We start from the raw sequence: 15,936 nt of genomic DNA, 5'->3' as shown, positions 1-15,936 counted from the left end.
GGAGAGGAGGATGGGGGGATGGCAGTTCAGTGATTTCTGATTTATGGTTTGATTACAGTCTTTCCATCCTGCAGAAGAGCGGCTGTATTTGCCTGCATCACGTGAACTTTTTCTCAGATGGCCTAGTGGTGCAGCAAGCTCCGGCTCGCTCTGCTCCTCGTGAAAATGAAACACACATTTGCACATAAACACACACACGCACACACACTCACACACACACACACACACACACACACAACCACACACACACACACCAGTAAGTAAGCTGGCATTGAGACACACACCCATAAATACACACTGATTGAGAGATAAAATGGAGAATGGCTCTTTCAGTTAGCTGAGTCTCCCTTCCAGCAGCCTAGCAACCATTCAATACCGTTTACCTCCTGGTGGGAAATAATATTGATATTCATGAATGTGCCCACTTAAAGTACAAAAAAAAGTGATGAAATAGACAATGTGATTCAAGTACAGGTGTGCGCCATCTTGGGTTCATGACTTCCCACTCGTCAGAATGAATACCAACTCGTTGATTATCACGGCAGACGCTGAAGCCAAACGCTCTTCATCCAGAATGTCAGCGCCACCATTTTGTAAGAAAAAGCAGCCTTGAAAATTCAGACAGTGGATTTTTTTCCGTTTTTCACTTGTAGCTGGATGGATATTCTCTTCTGAGAGCCGCATTCCATTAATAGTCTAGTAGTGATCAGACCTTGGCGAGAGAGAAACACAGTAGTGAAGTGTGCTCCTTTTATGTGCCATCAGTGTTCTTAACCAGCATCGATCCACCTGCATTTAGACCGAGCCGCTGTATGAAAAGGATGAAAGCTGCACTGAAGGAGCCAGCCACTGATATCATATCTCCCCATGCAGGCATTCATTAAACTGCCATTCACTCCGCTCCTCAGGCCCCTTACTTCAAATTCTCTAAATGCACATTCTGTACCGGAGACTGGCGCGCCGCGTGAGTGAAGTAGTACATTCGACTTCACCTTGTCACTCAGGTTTGGTCGTAAAAGGTTTCAGTCAAGTCGAGAACCGGTAGAAAATGTAGATCTTGATTGGTGACTTCGGTGGGTTGGCTCCAGCTGTCAAAAGGCAGTGTTGCAGCACTAAAGGTTTGAAAGCTTATCACAGCTGAACTCAATGGTATTTTGAAAGTTGCTCCTTGTAATTACAAAAATATTTTTCACTCCGGTGAACTGTGTAATGATGTTTAAACTGTAGTCTACGTTCGCAGACTAGGTTTTAGTCTATTTTATGTCCCACTTAAATTATTAACATTTTTTTTACTTTGAAATCATTATATACATTATATACAGTATATCTTATTTACAGTGTATATTCATCTTCATTAATGTGGTATTTATTTGGGCGGAAAATGCTTTGGTATTATCGATGTTGCTTAGAATGCTCCAAACTGTGATTTAAGACATTTTCCTTCCTACAATACATAGAGAACATACATCTATTTTTATATATGTGTCATTCTAATGCAATTTAACTGCCTTACAAGACACCCTGACAAAAACATACATCATCTTTCAGTATTCGTATAAAAAACATGTGAAAGTAAAAGCAGAAAAAGACAGAATTACTTATGCTACGTATCTATGATTTGACTCAATCAAGACGTTTTTCAGATAATTGTCTAATTTATGTTTCATAGATAAACAACAATCACACAGTTCACAATGAAAATCCCAGTAGGGGTTATAGGCCAGGAATAGGCCACATGCAGATCTTTAGACAGATTAAATACATAGTTCTCAGTATATTGTCTACCAGTGTAGTAATTAAAGTAATTAAAGTGCTGAGGTTTAAAGGCCTTTCTTAGCGTTTAAGAAAATATCATTTTCAGGACAATAACCTGCTCCAATCAGGACTCAGCAATAAAATGTGATTCAACAAATGTGGAGATTTCCATTGAGACAATCAACACTGATATTTAAAAAAAACATGTTATCCTTTTTCAGAAATATGCTGTTGTTGTATATTTAAATTTTTGATTTTCAGTTGCAGCAGATTTTTTTTACATGCAGATCAGTTTGAAGAAAAGATTCTGGTTTACAGCTACAAGACGTCTGATCACCACAATAAGACGCTAACAGTAAAACTGGTCTTCTTGCAATACTGCCGGGTCAGAAAAAGCTTTTACAATCAATTCCATTATTTGTCTTGGTACTTGCTGCCAGAAACACCGAACTGCTTCTTGTTTTGCGGCTAAGCCGTCATCCACTATATCGTCAGTCAGCCTGACAGCAAAACACAGAGTGCACCTGATTGTTTCTGGCAGAGAGATCTCAAATTAACACAGAGTGGAAGCTGAAGTTAGGAACCAGTGAAAAACACAAAAAAAAAAGAGCCAACTAAAAGTGATGGATGGGCTGGCAGCGGTTCCGGCATCGGCAGGTACAATTTGAATATGAACGGCCCCGACTGAAAGGTTGCGACCCATAAAGAGGGGGAACGATTTGAGCAAAGCATGCAGAGGGGAGAAATGTCAGAGTGAGAATGGCAGGAAATGTGTTAGTGACAAGGAAAAAGCTGCCCCTGGTATTCTAGAGCCCCGATGAGTAAAAATAGGGCATTGGGCAAGAAGGCAGGAAACCAGCAGAGCGAGGCCTCTAGTAGGAATTTCTTCTGGGGAGGAGAGATAAGGGACTTAACTCCCTCCTGTCTGGGCCGGCTGACTTTTACATGCGACATGTGATCGCTGATCACTTATGTAGAGATGGACAGAGGAAGAGGAGAATGAAGAATTGAATAAATGATTTGTGCACTGACTGATGTGTGTGTGTGTGTGTGGAGGGGACTGACAAGTCAGTTATCAAGGATCGACAGAACTTTTTAATTAGGTCAAGACTTGTGATGGAAACCAAAGATCACACACACTACACACACACACAGACACATACACACACACACACATACACAGTGCTCTCTCTCTCTCACATGCACACACTCACATACACACACACAGTGCTCTCTCTCTTTCACACACACACACACTCATACACAAACACACACCCCCCCACACACACAGTGCTCTCTCTCTTTCACACACACACACACACACACACAGACACACACACACGCACACACACACACACATGTTGTGGTAATGACTAAGAGGTGGAAAGTACCGTGTGTGGTTCCTCAGGTTGGAGAGTGGAAGTTAGACAATAAACAGAGGCCTTATCAGACTCTGGACAGAGCTTCCAACCTGATCGCCCGACATCACTCTGAATATTTGAAACAAATATGACCTCAGCCCACTCACTCCTGTGCACAGCCCACCCCCCCCACCCCCCCCAGTGGCCCTGCAGTGAACAAACTCTGTAATTTTACTGATCACACAGCGTTATTTGATTTGCCCGTTGCTACGTGACATCACAAAATTTATCAGGATTTTTTTCTTTTTTCTCTACCACAAATCAAATTTACCAGCCCCGGTGAAATGTGAGATCGATGCCCGAGAAGAGGCGAGACAGTGAGATGATTATCATATCATTGATTACAGTCATTTTCACACGGGGCTGTCAGTAGTAGAAGTAACAGGGCGTTGACTGACAGCTACACATTTGACAATCCGACCACTTCTTGTAAACTGTGGGTGGTGCAGGAGTTACCGGTGAGGTGTTAACTCGAGAAAGTTAAAATAGTGCAACAGCTCAAACAGTGTTTCGTTATCGTTAGTGTGTTACTACAGTGATGGATGTTTATCTTTGACTTTTTAAATCACCTGGGAAAAGGAAATGCACATAATTATACTGATGGTAAATGGTGAATGTTTCTTGGTACAGACTGAAACTCCCGCCAAACTAGACTCTAGGTCAAGCTCTCAATGGAATTGATCCATTGACTCTTTATCAAAATGGGTGTAGACTCTGGATCCGGAAGGTGAAGCCAAAGCAAAGCGGAAGTGACTGAAACCTGCATTCTCTCAAATGACCAGAAGAGGGCGACTCCACTGGTTGCAAAAAAAATATTCTCTGAAGGAGTCTATGGTAGTTAAAAATAAAAAATAAAATAAGCCAAACTCTGCACCTTGAAAACCAACAGGTGGCGTCATGGTAAGCTGTTCGTATTCAGACATAGGAAATGATATCTCACTGGGGTTATTAAATTAGTGTTCATTTACCTTATTGAATAGGCCACTGGAAATTCGGAATAATATACAAATGGGAAGGCCGGGTATCGTATTTCGTGAATACAGTATTTCTGCTCTGTGTTTGCGACATACATGCTTCGACCAGTGTTATATAATCGTCCTTATGTGTCCTTGTTGTGGTGAGTTGCTGTCATATTGAGGACACGCTCTTCCTTCCAGCAATATCGCAGTACGAGACAATAACCTAAATACCTGTCAGATTTTTCTGATTCTGCCTCTCTGTAATTCTTAACCTCGCTCTGTCGCTGTGATCCCATTTCATCCTCACATTCTCACTGCTCGCTCTCGCTCTCCCTCTCTCTCGCCCACACTCCCTCGTGGTCACTCTCTTAAGTGATTGCTACATTTCATCTCATGGTAAATCGGCCGTCAGCCCGGTGAGCTCCCATTATGCAAATGATGGGCAATTCAATTTCAGTTGGTCGGAGGGGGAATTTCTAATTAGGGTGAGGCACAGCGGCACTCAAGATGGAGAGAGAGATGTAAAGTCAGAGAGGGAGGAAGGAAGAGAGGTGCTGGGAATGGAGAGAGGGGGTAAACGAGAGAGAGAGAGAGAGAGAGAGAGAGAGAGGGATGAGGATGGATGGAGAGAGAGTGAAGAGTGGAAGAGGAGACGGATCCGTCCACAAAGTCAACACCTGCATCACAATCCTTCTCTTCTGTTGGCTCTCACTCTGTTCGCTGTTTTTCATTCCTCGTTATTTCATTTTGATAAAGTTCTGGTTCTGAGAAAACGTTTAACTTTTAAAGGTTTGTAATGCTGAAGGCGGAATTTTACGAAAATATGTTGATGTTTGGCAAAATGGAGGTTTCATATAAGGAGAAGGTAAAGGTTTCTAGAATCAACATATTTATCAGGTGGACGCAAAATAATGATAATCTAAATAAATGAGCTACACTTTTAGCTACAAGTACAAGTACATATGCTCTTACATCGTTTGGTACAGTGTCATATCCTATACAGTAGGAATACGTTCAGGGTGTGAAAGAGCTGACAATTATTCCACCGTCTTTTCAGTTACAGAACATTTAAAATTCTGTTTTATCTGTTTTGGAAATCACATTTTAAACACACAGGATGTTTTCTCCTTCCAGCACATTAGTATCAAATCCTTTAGCTTTCCTGGTTTAAACTTAACACGATGAATACAATTAATACATTTGCAGTACATGCAGTTATTTCTGCAATTAGATTTTTATAAATACAATTTTTTGGTGTCCTGCCGCTGTCAGAATGGACCAGTCCTGTGCTGCAAATGTATTTTGATGGAGCATCTTTTTTCTTTTTTTTCTCCCATCTCTGTAATGAAGCATTGTGCCTGTCTGTGTTTTTTATTTATTCAGCAGCCCAGAGGGACGACATGTTTCCTGCAGGGAGAACAAAAGAAAGAAAAAAAAGCACTTGGTCAAACTGTTTCATCTTGATTGAGTGAATGTGCTCGATTTAGCTGACGGTTGTTTGCATAGTCAGGTAGTTTGTGTGTGTGTGTCCGTGTGTGGTAGCGCTTAGTTAACAGTCATTTATGATTTGATCTATGTGTTGGTTCATTTTAGTGTCTGTATCGCACACTGCCCACTCTGTCTTTCTGTGTGTGTGTCTGTGTGAGTGTGAGTGTGAGTGTGGGAGTCGGTGCACACACATTCGATTGGTATGTGTGTTCTTTCTGCACATCCACACTTACTGTATCTGAACATGTGTAGGTGTATGAAAGTGTCGGGTATCAACCATACATTCACACATGAGCAGGAACACTGCACGCTGCACACACACACACACACGCACACACACACACAGAGGGAGAACAGAGGATTCAGCTGAGATCAGCAGCTCACCCTAGGCTGTCAAATATTCTGTCAGCACAACCCAAGAATCACAATTGGACTCTTTGGGAGGCATTAATTCAAAGCACCGTAACAATGCTCTCTGAAACCAAATCAACTGCCTGTAGTCAGCATATCAACTCCAGTCCCAACCAACTCTCTCCCTCTATCTCCATCTCTGTCTGTCTCTCTCTCTCTCTCTCTCTCTGTTTTTGCTGCCTTGTCTTTTCCTTACTGCCTCTCTCTATCTCTCTCTCTCAAATCGGTGATTGAACTTCTAAATATGTTGCTCGAGCTGACTTACTGTACACGATTGCCCGATATAGAAAGCAGCTTCTTCTGTAGCTCAGATCCTGCAAAATCAACTCTGTGATTTGAAATAAAAGTGCGTCTAAACAAAACACGAGCAAAATGTTCCCGACTGCTCAGTTGATATTTATATTTACGACAGTTTTGAATAGCAACGTGAACTTGAAGGCTTCAGAGTCAGTAACATTTCAAACAAGGAGACTGTGATGTACAGCAGAAGCAAAAGGTGCTTTTTCTCTGTTCTTTTCATTCTTAATTGGACAAGAAGACATTCAGTTTATTGTCTTCATAAGCGTAATGGAAATAACAGGTCCAGCTGTCTCGTTATAAAACTAAATACCTCTGCCAAGGAGGTTATGTTGGTTTGGTAACGTAACTTGAATGAATTTCCATGAAACGTGTTGAAAGGATGGGACACGTGAAAAAAAAGAACCCAATAAACCTTTGTGTGAATTTGGATGAATAAGACAGATCCAGGATTTTTTTTCATCCCTTTTGTTTATCATTACGAGATGTGGCTGTTTTTTTTGACACTTTCAAATATTCCCCAGGGAATAATTCATTCACCTTAATGATTAAACCCAGGCCTCGTTAAGGGACCGATATCTTTGAGTGTATTGTGATGTGGTTGTTGACTTGGCATTTTAAGTCCTTATTTGTTTATTAAAAGAATGTATTCAACATTAAAATCCAAATAAATAGCTAAGTTAAATGCCCTCATAATTTCCCACAGCCCAACTTGACATAATGTTTTTCCAATCAAAACCCCAAGTTAAAAGCATGTTGACTATACAGTATAATATATGAGGCATAACACAGAGTTAATAGATTGATATTGAATTATCCCATTAAAAACACTGCTCATCTAACCGTCACTTTATCAATATTACTACATTAATCAAAATCTCGACACTGACTTTTTTTTATTATATTGGCTAAGTAATTTTAATAGCGGTGTGAAAATATTTATACCACAGATGCAGAATTTCTCATTAAATCAAATGACAGATGCAGCCTGAGATTCAGCAGCCTCTGCTCTCCTCAGCAATCGCAATTTGTGAAGGAATAATTCTCCTGCAGCTCCGGCTCTGTATTAGAATAATTCAGATCTTGCATGTACCTCCATTGGAAATAAACAGAAAAAGAGAAAATCCCCTGTTTTGTGTTTGCTAAATCTTCCTCCAACCATCTGTTTGCTGCCTTTACCGCACCAGTTTGTGGCCGGCACGCAGCAGAGGTGCTGGCTCTGCTTGTCAGTTGCTGGTTGTAAGTTGTATTGTTGTAACAGCATGTTGTTTTGCCTTCAGGAAACTGCCTCATAAAAAAGATGGAGCTCTGAGAAAAGAAGAAATATAAAGATAAATGAAAAGTTTCTTTTCTCCCCTCCGTGTCAGGGGGCGGAAAGGACACTGGCTGCACTTTATTAACGCGCTCCATCTCTCTTGCTTTTGTGTCACGTGTGATACATAGAGCATGTGTGTGTCTGTGAGAGAGAGAGAAAGCCACGGAAAAGAGCGCAACCTCATTTCTATCATCAGAGGTTATTCCACCAAAGGTTATCCTTGGTTAGAGCTGTTGCGTTCAGACGTCTTTAAAATTGCGATGTAAATAAGAGGCATAATTTATCAATTGATTGCTTGTCTCTCATATTCAACTTCACTGTAGATGAAGCTTGATTACTTTTTCCTTTCATTTGAACTAAAGCAATTTACTCTTTAATTTTGCACTTTGATGAATTCAACAACAAAACGCACTTGACCACAGAGTGGAGACAATCTTTAATTACATCTGTAACTTCCTCCTTCCTGCGCGGAGAGTTAAAGAAATTTAATCCACTCAATAATCTGCACTTGCACTCGGGCTGCACTTAGTATTTTATAGCTTTAGCATTGGCACACTTTTAGATGGCGCTGCTGAATTTTGCTCCTGCTCTTGAAAACATGCAGTCAAGCTTTGCATTATTGTTCCAGCAGAAGCAGAATCTACAGTTGGTGACAGCCGAGAGTGGCTACAGGCAGACACACACACACACACACACACACACACACACACGCACAGTTGAGTCAAAAAGAACAAGACAGAGTCGGGGAGGAGACAGGAGAGCAGCGATGTGTCATAAAAGTTTGAGAAAAACGAGCACACAACTGTAAAACCAAACTATGATGCAGATGCACGACGTCCACTTTCACCGTTCCTATAGCACAACACTGTCACCTACACTATACAGTAACAGTCACTGTGGTTTGTCAGATTGTCATAAATGGGTTGTTGCATTACCAACACAATCTCAGCAAGAGTCAGGTTTGAAACTATCACAATTACTTTTAATATATGAGCCCTCAGCCTGTCTGGTGTGTAGGAGTCAGGGGGAATCCCTCGGCAGAAATTGAATTAAATATACATAATTGTGTTTTCATTAGCTTTTAATTACCACTGTGTCTCATTACATTAGAATGAACATTTTATGTCAACAGCGGTATTAGTTCCACTTATACGCCATGTTACACGTGTACCTGTAGGCCAGCGTATGTTCTCCTACACACTGAACGAACAACATGAGCTTGTATTTGCATTTCAAACCCTGACTCCTAACACTAACATTTCTTGAAATCCAAGTAAACTCTTTAATGGAATACTTGAAAACTGTGTGACACAGACATAGTGGATGGATAAATATATACCGATTGATATATCGCAAGAGAGGGTCAGAGAGGATGAAGATCTCAAGACTCTCCAGCCGCTATATTGCGCTACAGTGTTAATACTGATCTGTGTTGCCTTTCTGAAATTAAACAGAACATAAGACACAGTGAGGAGTGACAGAAAAGAAGAAGTGATGATCCAACAGCAGTGGAAGAAAGACTGAGGGAGAACAAATGTAGATGCAAACCTGTGAATGGTAAAAACAAACAAGAATGATGATAATGAAATGGAGACGTCACAGCTCAAAGTGCTTTAACATTGAAATACAAGTCAAAACAGGAAACAATTTGCAAGCTGTGAAAGTGCTTAGTGTTGCTGAGAACGCATTTAAGGAATCAGCTAATAAGGAGGCAGTTAAAAAACCCAATCAACCAATAAAAGAGAAATCTGCAGGAATAAGAGTTCTTAATAAAAACAGCATGTGGGACCAACCCCTTATATATTTGGGTAGGCTGTTCCACAGTTACAAAAAGCTGCGGCTCCATTTATTTTTACTTTTTTATGGGGTTAAGGGTCGTGGTAGAGGATTTAATGGCTGATAAAGGAACATAAAGCAAAAGGGAATCTGAAGTAGGCCGGTCCTAAGCCCTGGAGAGCTTTGTATACTCGTAGAAGGACTTTAAAATCAATCCGAGAAGATACGGGAGAGCCAGTGCGGTGACTGATGTGTTCTCTCCTCTTTGTTTTTGTTTGCAGTCGAGCGATTCAAGCAATCTAGAATTCTAGATGGGTTGCGACCTCTCAATGGACTTTTTAGGAAGCACAGTAAAAAGTGCATTGAAATAGTGTATTTGAGATGAAAGCATGAATTTTTCAGCATCCTGTCGGGTCAGGTCGTACCTTTTGTGGTGTTTCTGAGATGAAAGCATCGGTCACAATGTTCATATGGGACTTGAAACTTAAGTTGAAACTTCTAAGTTACTTTAGTTTAGTTCTATTCTATTTTTATTCTACTCTTTTTACCTTTATTTACTCTGTCCTGCTGTAGTTCCCAAAAGTTTTCTCATGCATGGATAATCTGTTCTTCTCCACATACTGTATAAAGATGGACGACATAACAGCTCCCCAAAAGAGAGGCTGCAGTATAGTTCATAAACCCAGCCTCCTCCATGTCAGTGGATGGGACATGGACCAAAATAGAAGTTTAAGTACATGTCATCAAATAATTTGTTCTCAAATATGTTTTTTTTCGTCATATTAGATACTAATCACTGTAGTTTTTGTCCAAGTGTTCTTTTTTCCATTAAGTTTGGTTTTAAATTAGTTATTCGATGCTATAAGAATGGGGTGAAACATCTGTTGGGGTGACATCGCAACAGAGGCTCCCTCCTCTGATCACTGCTGTGCAGACTTCTAGTGAGGAAGATGGCAGCGTTGGTCTCTGTGATGTTTTGGCTTCTTTTAGTTGGAGTAAGAGGAGCTGTGTCGTCATTGGTTTTATGCAGGAAGTTGGAATTTCTGTCTTATTCTTCTATATAACTTGGATTTTTTTAGTATTTTTATATAATCAGCTGTTCCCAGCACAAAAGCACAAGCAGGATCATGTTGATACTCTGTACCTCACGTGTGTTTACACCAGGAATGGATGGAGAGTCAATAGAAAACCTCGGTTAGCTATAAATAGCCTCGCCTCAAATTCTGCTGTTGGCTGGATACTCCCAACGGTGTGATCAGCAGTTGGAGTGTCAGTGGTGGCCTGAGGCAGGTAGCCGCTGGGTTCATGCACTGGTTATGGTCGAGCTGCTTAGCCCTTAGCTGACATCTTTTTCACACACACAAACACACACACACACACACACACACACACACACACACACACACACACACACACACACACACACACACACACACACACACAACACACACGCACACACACACACAAATGTACAAACACTGCAGCCAAATGGAATATGACCTAGTTATTGATTTACAATCTCTGTTGAACTAACCAGGAACATCTGAACAGTTACTATAAACATATGTACAATTTGCATCAATAGCTTATGATAGAGTTCTCCTACTTGTGGCCTGTACTCATCACTGTGTTGTATTGATTCATTACACTTGTGCTGGATCACAATAACCTCCGAACACATTTCTCTCCCTGGACCTTGATCCATATCCTGTATTCAGACACGCTCCTCTCCTCTGGTAAAATTTCAGTCTAGCTTCCCTTTGGAAAAAAAACAACTCTTTAATGTCACTGTCTTCAAGGTCTGAACTCGCAGATGGTGGCATAAATACTGTAGATAAATTAACATGAAAAGATGTCATTGAATCCTTCCCCAAATCCTGCAAAGTAAAGTTTTAATAAAGTTGAGACAAATCTGGGTCAGGGACGAGAGGTAGCATCAGTTTTAAAATCTAAAAAAGCATGAAAACCGAAGATGTAAAGCTCCATGAAAATAATACTGGTGTCGTCCTGCATCACATTAAATGCTATCGTACTGTATTCAGTGAAAAATTCATGAAGTCAAATGATTCATCACAGCGCAATATGCAAACCAATGTTGCACAATGCACTTGGTTTTTTGTCTCAGACAACCACAGAAGAAGTGATTCATTCTCTGTTAGTGACTGTAAGACCACTGCAGCTGATATTATCTGTTGTGTTTATGCAAAGGAACTGACAGGATGTTGTGTTTTATGAGTTAAAATATCAGGAACAACAGCACTGAAGGGAGCAGCACTGAATGCACATGCGCTGCAGAGTACACACTGTACATAATGTGTGGGACACTGTCTTCATGATGTATAAATACAGCACGTGTGCACATGCATGATTGTGTGTGTGTGTGTGCAGACATTGTAAGCACTGTATACCATAGATGAGTGATAGGGTTTCCTCATAAGCCATTCTATAGGTCTTGCATTCCTCTCATTGGTGGGGTTTGATGTGTACAGACCTTTCAGCTAATCTGGGAAGAATGTCGTCTGCAGACACACACACACACACACACACACACACACACACACACACACACACACACACACACATGTGTTCCATTAAGTCCAGATCTGCGTAAATAATATAACACGCAGCAGCTAACGTTACAGGTAACTATAACCCCACAGCTGTGCCTTGGCTTTACAGTGCCCCACCAGCCCGACCTATAAAAAGGCAAAAGCCAACACTCAAATCTAATGAGGAGACGTAGTGTGTGTAGGAGGTTGAATGTTGAGAATAAAATCTAATTAAAATAATATATAACGGCAAATGTTCTTTCAACTTCAGCAAACATAGCAAGGTTATACGTAAAGCTACTTTACAGTTGAACAATAAAATACTATATTATTAAAGCTGGAAGTAACCGTGAATATTCCATATGTAATTGAATATTAACTATAATGTCCTTGTGTTAAATTTGACCCCATTCAAAATCGTTTTTTTTTATTTAAAATGAACACGTGTTAAGTGTATGTTTTCAAGTCCTGTACACAAAGTACTCATCAGCAATGGCCTTGAATAATGGTCTTGTTATTTTCACAGCGAGTTTAACTGAGCTTAACTGTTCTCGGGTCTCTCTCCCCTCTCTTCCCTCTCTCCCCTCTCTCCCCTTTCTCCCCTCTCTCCCCTCTCCTCACTCCCCACTTTCCCACCCACCTCTCCTCTCTCCCTCGTTCTTTTGCACCCGCCTCAACCGTTACTTGCTCGTTGTGTCAAATGTTGGGTTTCTCCATAACATCGTTAGATCTCGACCTTACTATGTAAAGGGCCTTGAGGTAATGCATGTTGGGATTTGACACTATCCACATCGAATTGCAGTGGATTCAATAATGTGTTTGCAGACCTCTCAGCCCCTCAGTGTGGCTGGAGACCACGTGCAGCACTGAGTCGTCCGAGCGAATGTTCCTTCTTCAACGTGATCTGTCAGAAGTAATCTGAAGCTGCCGCGTGCATCGTTATAATGAGTATCATGGAAATGTGTACATGGACATAAGTGTTTGTCACGTGGCAGGAGTCGTGCGAGACGGCGTATCACAGCTTCCTCTCCCCACCCCTCCCCCTATTGTTAATGCTTCTACATCCAGACGACCATCATTGGGTCTGTGTGTTTATTGTCTGCCCGATCCGCTCGCGCTGATTGGCTCCATCCCACCGAGCGACAGGACAATGTTTGCTTTTGCTGTCTGCTCCGGGGAAGTCCCCCCCTGTCCTCGAACAGGCTACAGTAACTGATACAAAGTTCAGAGGATGCCAGTGTCTTCCTGGTGTGGTGCAGCATCTTCCTGTGGCTGCACAACAAAGTTACTCAGAAACTGTGCGCGCTGTGTATTATTTACCTCCACTGATCTCAGGGAGGATTACAGCAAAAACGAATAAACACGCAAAAACCTACCCGCTGCTCTGTTTTGGGCCGGAATGAGAGTGTGGTTGTTGGAGATTAAAGAGAAAGAGAAAGAGAGGAGGTTAGACTCAACACGGTGTCAAGCGGCGATGTTAAACGGCTGCCGGCATCTGGTTTCGGTAGAAATATCACAGAAACCCAAAGCCAGCCAGAGAGTGAAAGAGAGGTGAAGAGGGTGAGAGTGTGTGAAGTGAGGGCTGGGAAACAAAAGAAAGGTGTCAGAGAACAAGTGTCGAGAACAATGCTTGGTGCACTCGCAAACTGTTGTGAGCCAGCGAGTGAACGCGAGGAGTTTGGCTGTTGCTGTTCTGGGTGCCAGCTCTCCTAATGAGTCTGTCAGGGCCAGTTAGCGCAGCCGGGCCCGCCTGTGTCCCCTCCAGGCCACAGACAGCTGTTATTAGCCCCGTAATGGCATGCCACAGGGCCAGATTAGCCCTGGCACACTGGAGAAATATCAAACATTCACTTACTGCGGCTCCTTTGCTGGCTGCAGCAGCGAATTCGGTGAGGCATTCATTTAGCGGCGATGCTGGCAAGCTACCTAACAAGCCACGTAAAAGAAAAAGTCTCCAGTGAGGGATGCAGTAAGTGTACAGTAGCTGCTCCGCTAGGCAGGGAGAAAAATAAATGTTTGGCTCGAGGAAGGACGACACACAGCAGAACACACTATGTTGCAAATTAGGGATGTCGCGACACCAAGAGTCAAAGCCGATACCATGAAATTTCCACGATTCTCGATACCCAATTCGTTATCGGCAAAAAACAGGAACAAAACAATAAACCACAATATTTGGACATAAAGAAAAACAACAGTGACTATGAAGCCTTCAAGTGATAAATAAAAAGACTATTCAAATTATAAAACAGATTAGTGGTATGTAAGAAAATAATGATGTGTTTTCAAATTTAGTACACTCTAAGTTTGGCATCGACTTGTACCAAACTATCGGTTCTCGTGACATCCCTATTGCTAATTCTGACCTCTTTATTTACCTGACCCTCATTGTTATAAACTGCAAAGAGAAAATCCATTCAAATGTGAATATTGGAAAAATCATAAAACTACATTTCCAGACAGTGAAAAGCTGCTCTGCTGCTTTATGAGTCGTCGGCTGTTCGGGCGGCTCCGAGCAAAGCTGTAAATGAGGGATCTTTTTGATAACGCCGTGTCATCATTATGCGAACCATATTGACAAGATGGCCGCGGCTGTCTACTCATCTGTTTTCACCTCTCATAACGAGCAGAGGAAATCAAAACCTTACGCAGCAAGAACACGCTCCCGCTGCACCGGGAGATAACCTGCTCTGCACACAGGCTGCGATGGGCCTATACACCATTAGCTCTGCACACTGACACATACAGGGACCTGCTCTGCACAGATTGCTGGGGTGTAGATCCATTTTCAGACCGATATTTCTTGAATATATTGAATACATAGTATGTTACACAAGCTCCTGCATACATGGCTTTGTGTGTTCAGGGTAATTAGTTTGCATTCAGGCAAATAGACACGATCTGCAAAGGTGTTTTATTGGTGGCTCCACTGAAAAATGATTGATTTGACTGGCTACAAAGGAAAGGTGGAAACATTCGGTTGGTTCAGTGACATTTTCTCACTTTAACTGTTAAGCATAGTGAAACAATGAGTGTCTCACAACAGAGCTAAATGAAGCTCTGCCCATGAATGTGTTTGTGTGATCTGTGTTTGATAGAAATGTTTAAAAAAAGAAAGCGAGGAGAAGAGTAAAAAAAAAAGGAAGTGTGAAAGAGAAATGATATTTGTTCTCATTAGCAGCTCAAGTGTGGCAAAGCCATTAAGCACTTTACAGCAGGCATGTGGTTTTTTTCCTGTTATTTCCAGAGCTGGACAGATGACGGATGATATATATATTTGCCGATATGAGCCTTTTCCCAGATGATATTGATGTTGATTGATTTTCACATTCACATGTATTTTATTTTCTTTATTTATGATCATATTTATTAAAATATAATTGTTCAAACTGTCTAATCTGAAACCTCAATAACATTTCTCAGTATAAGGGTTTGATGCCAACATCTACTGGAATACTGCCAATTTTTAAAAATATTTGATTGATATATATTGTTTAATTCATATATATTTAATTCTACCGAAAATTGGTGTCAGAATTTCTTTTACAATTTAACATCGATATTGGCGGATAAATTAACATCAAGGAATCACAGGAGTGAAGTGGGATCAGTAAAGTTCAGAGAAAAAGAGACGAGGAGTGAGGTGGAGAATCAGATTTGAAGTGAACCCTGGGATGTGCCGCTGCCGTGGCTGTGAATCCCACTGAGCAGCACCGGCTCTCCCCGGCAGGGACCACTTGTTGCGAATCATTAGCTCCCCAGCCACAGAGGGCTCTGCCAGCGCTCCGTCAGGTTGCCTCACGCAGCTGAAACTCACACGGGGAAGTACGAGGAGGAGCTGGCAGGCAAAGTCCCCCACTGCACTCTAATTATCAGCTGAGCAGCGTATAGGAAGAGGGAGTCGCTCGGGAGCCCTGGCTACCAAACACAACAGCTTAGTTCCATTAGTGCCGCTGACGAGCAAA

The 15,936-nt window shown here is 41.6% G+C and overlaps 1 protein-coding gene across 2 annotated transcripts in view; it reads left to right on the top strand.

The window, feature by feature from the left end:
• The window catches only part of tox2 (TOX high mobility group box family member 2), a 93,994-nt gene that overhangs the window by 19,457 nt on the left and 58,601 nt on the right, over nt 1–15,936 (top strand). The gene's annotated exons all lie outside the window — the stretch shown is intronic.

The sequence above is a fragment of the Limanda limanda genome, chromosome 4, assembly GCF_963576545.1.
Source record: "Limanda limanda chromosome 4, fLimLim1.1, whole genome shotgun sequence".
NCBI classification, from domain to species: Eukaryota; Metazoa; Chordata; class Actinopteri; order Pleuronectiformes; family Pleuronectidae; genus Limanda; species Limanda limanda.
The sequence above is the reverse complement of the archived record's forward strand: the minus strand, read 5'-3'. Positions and strand labels throughout refer to the sequence as shown.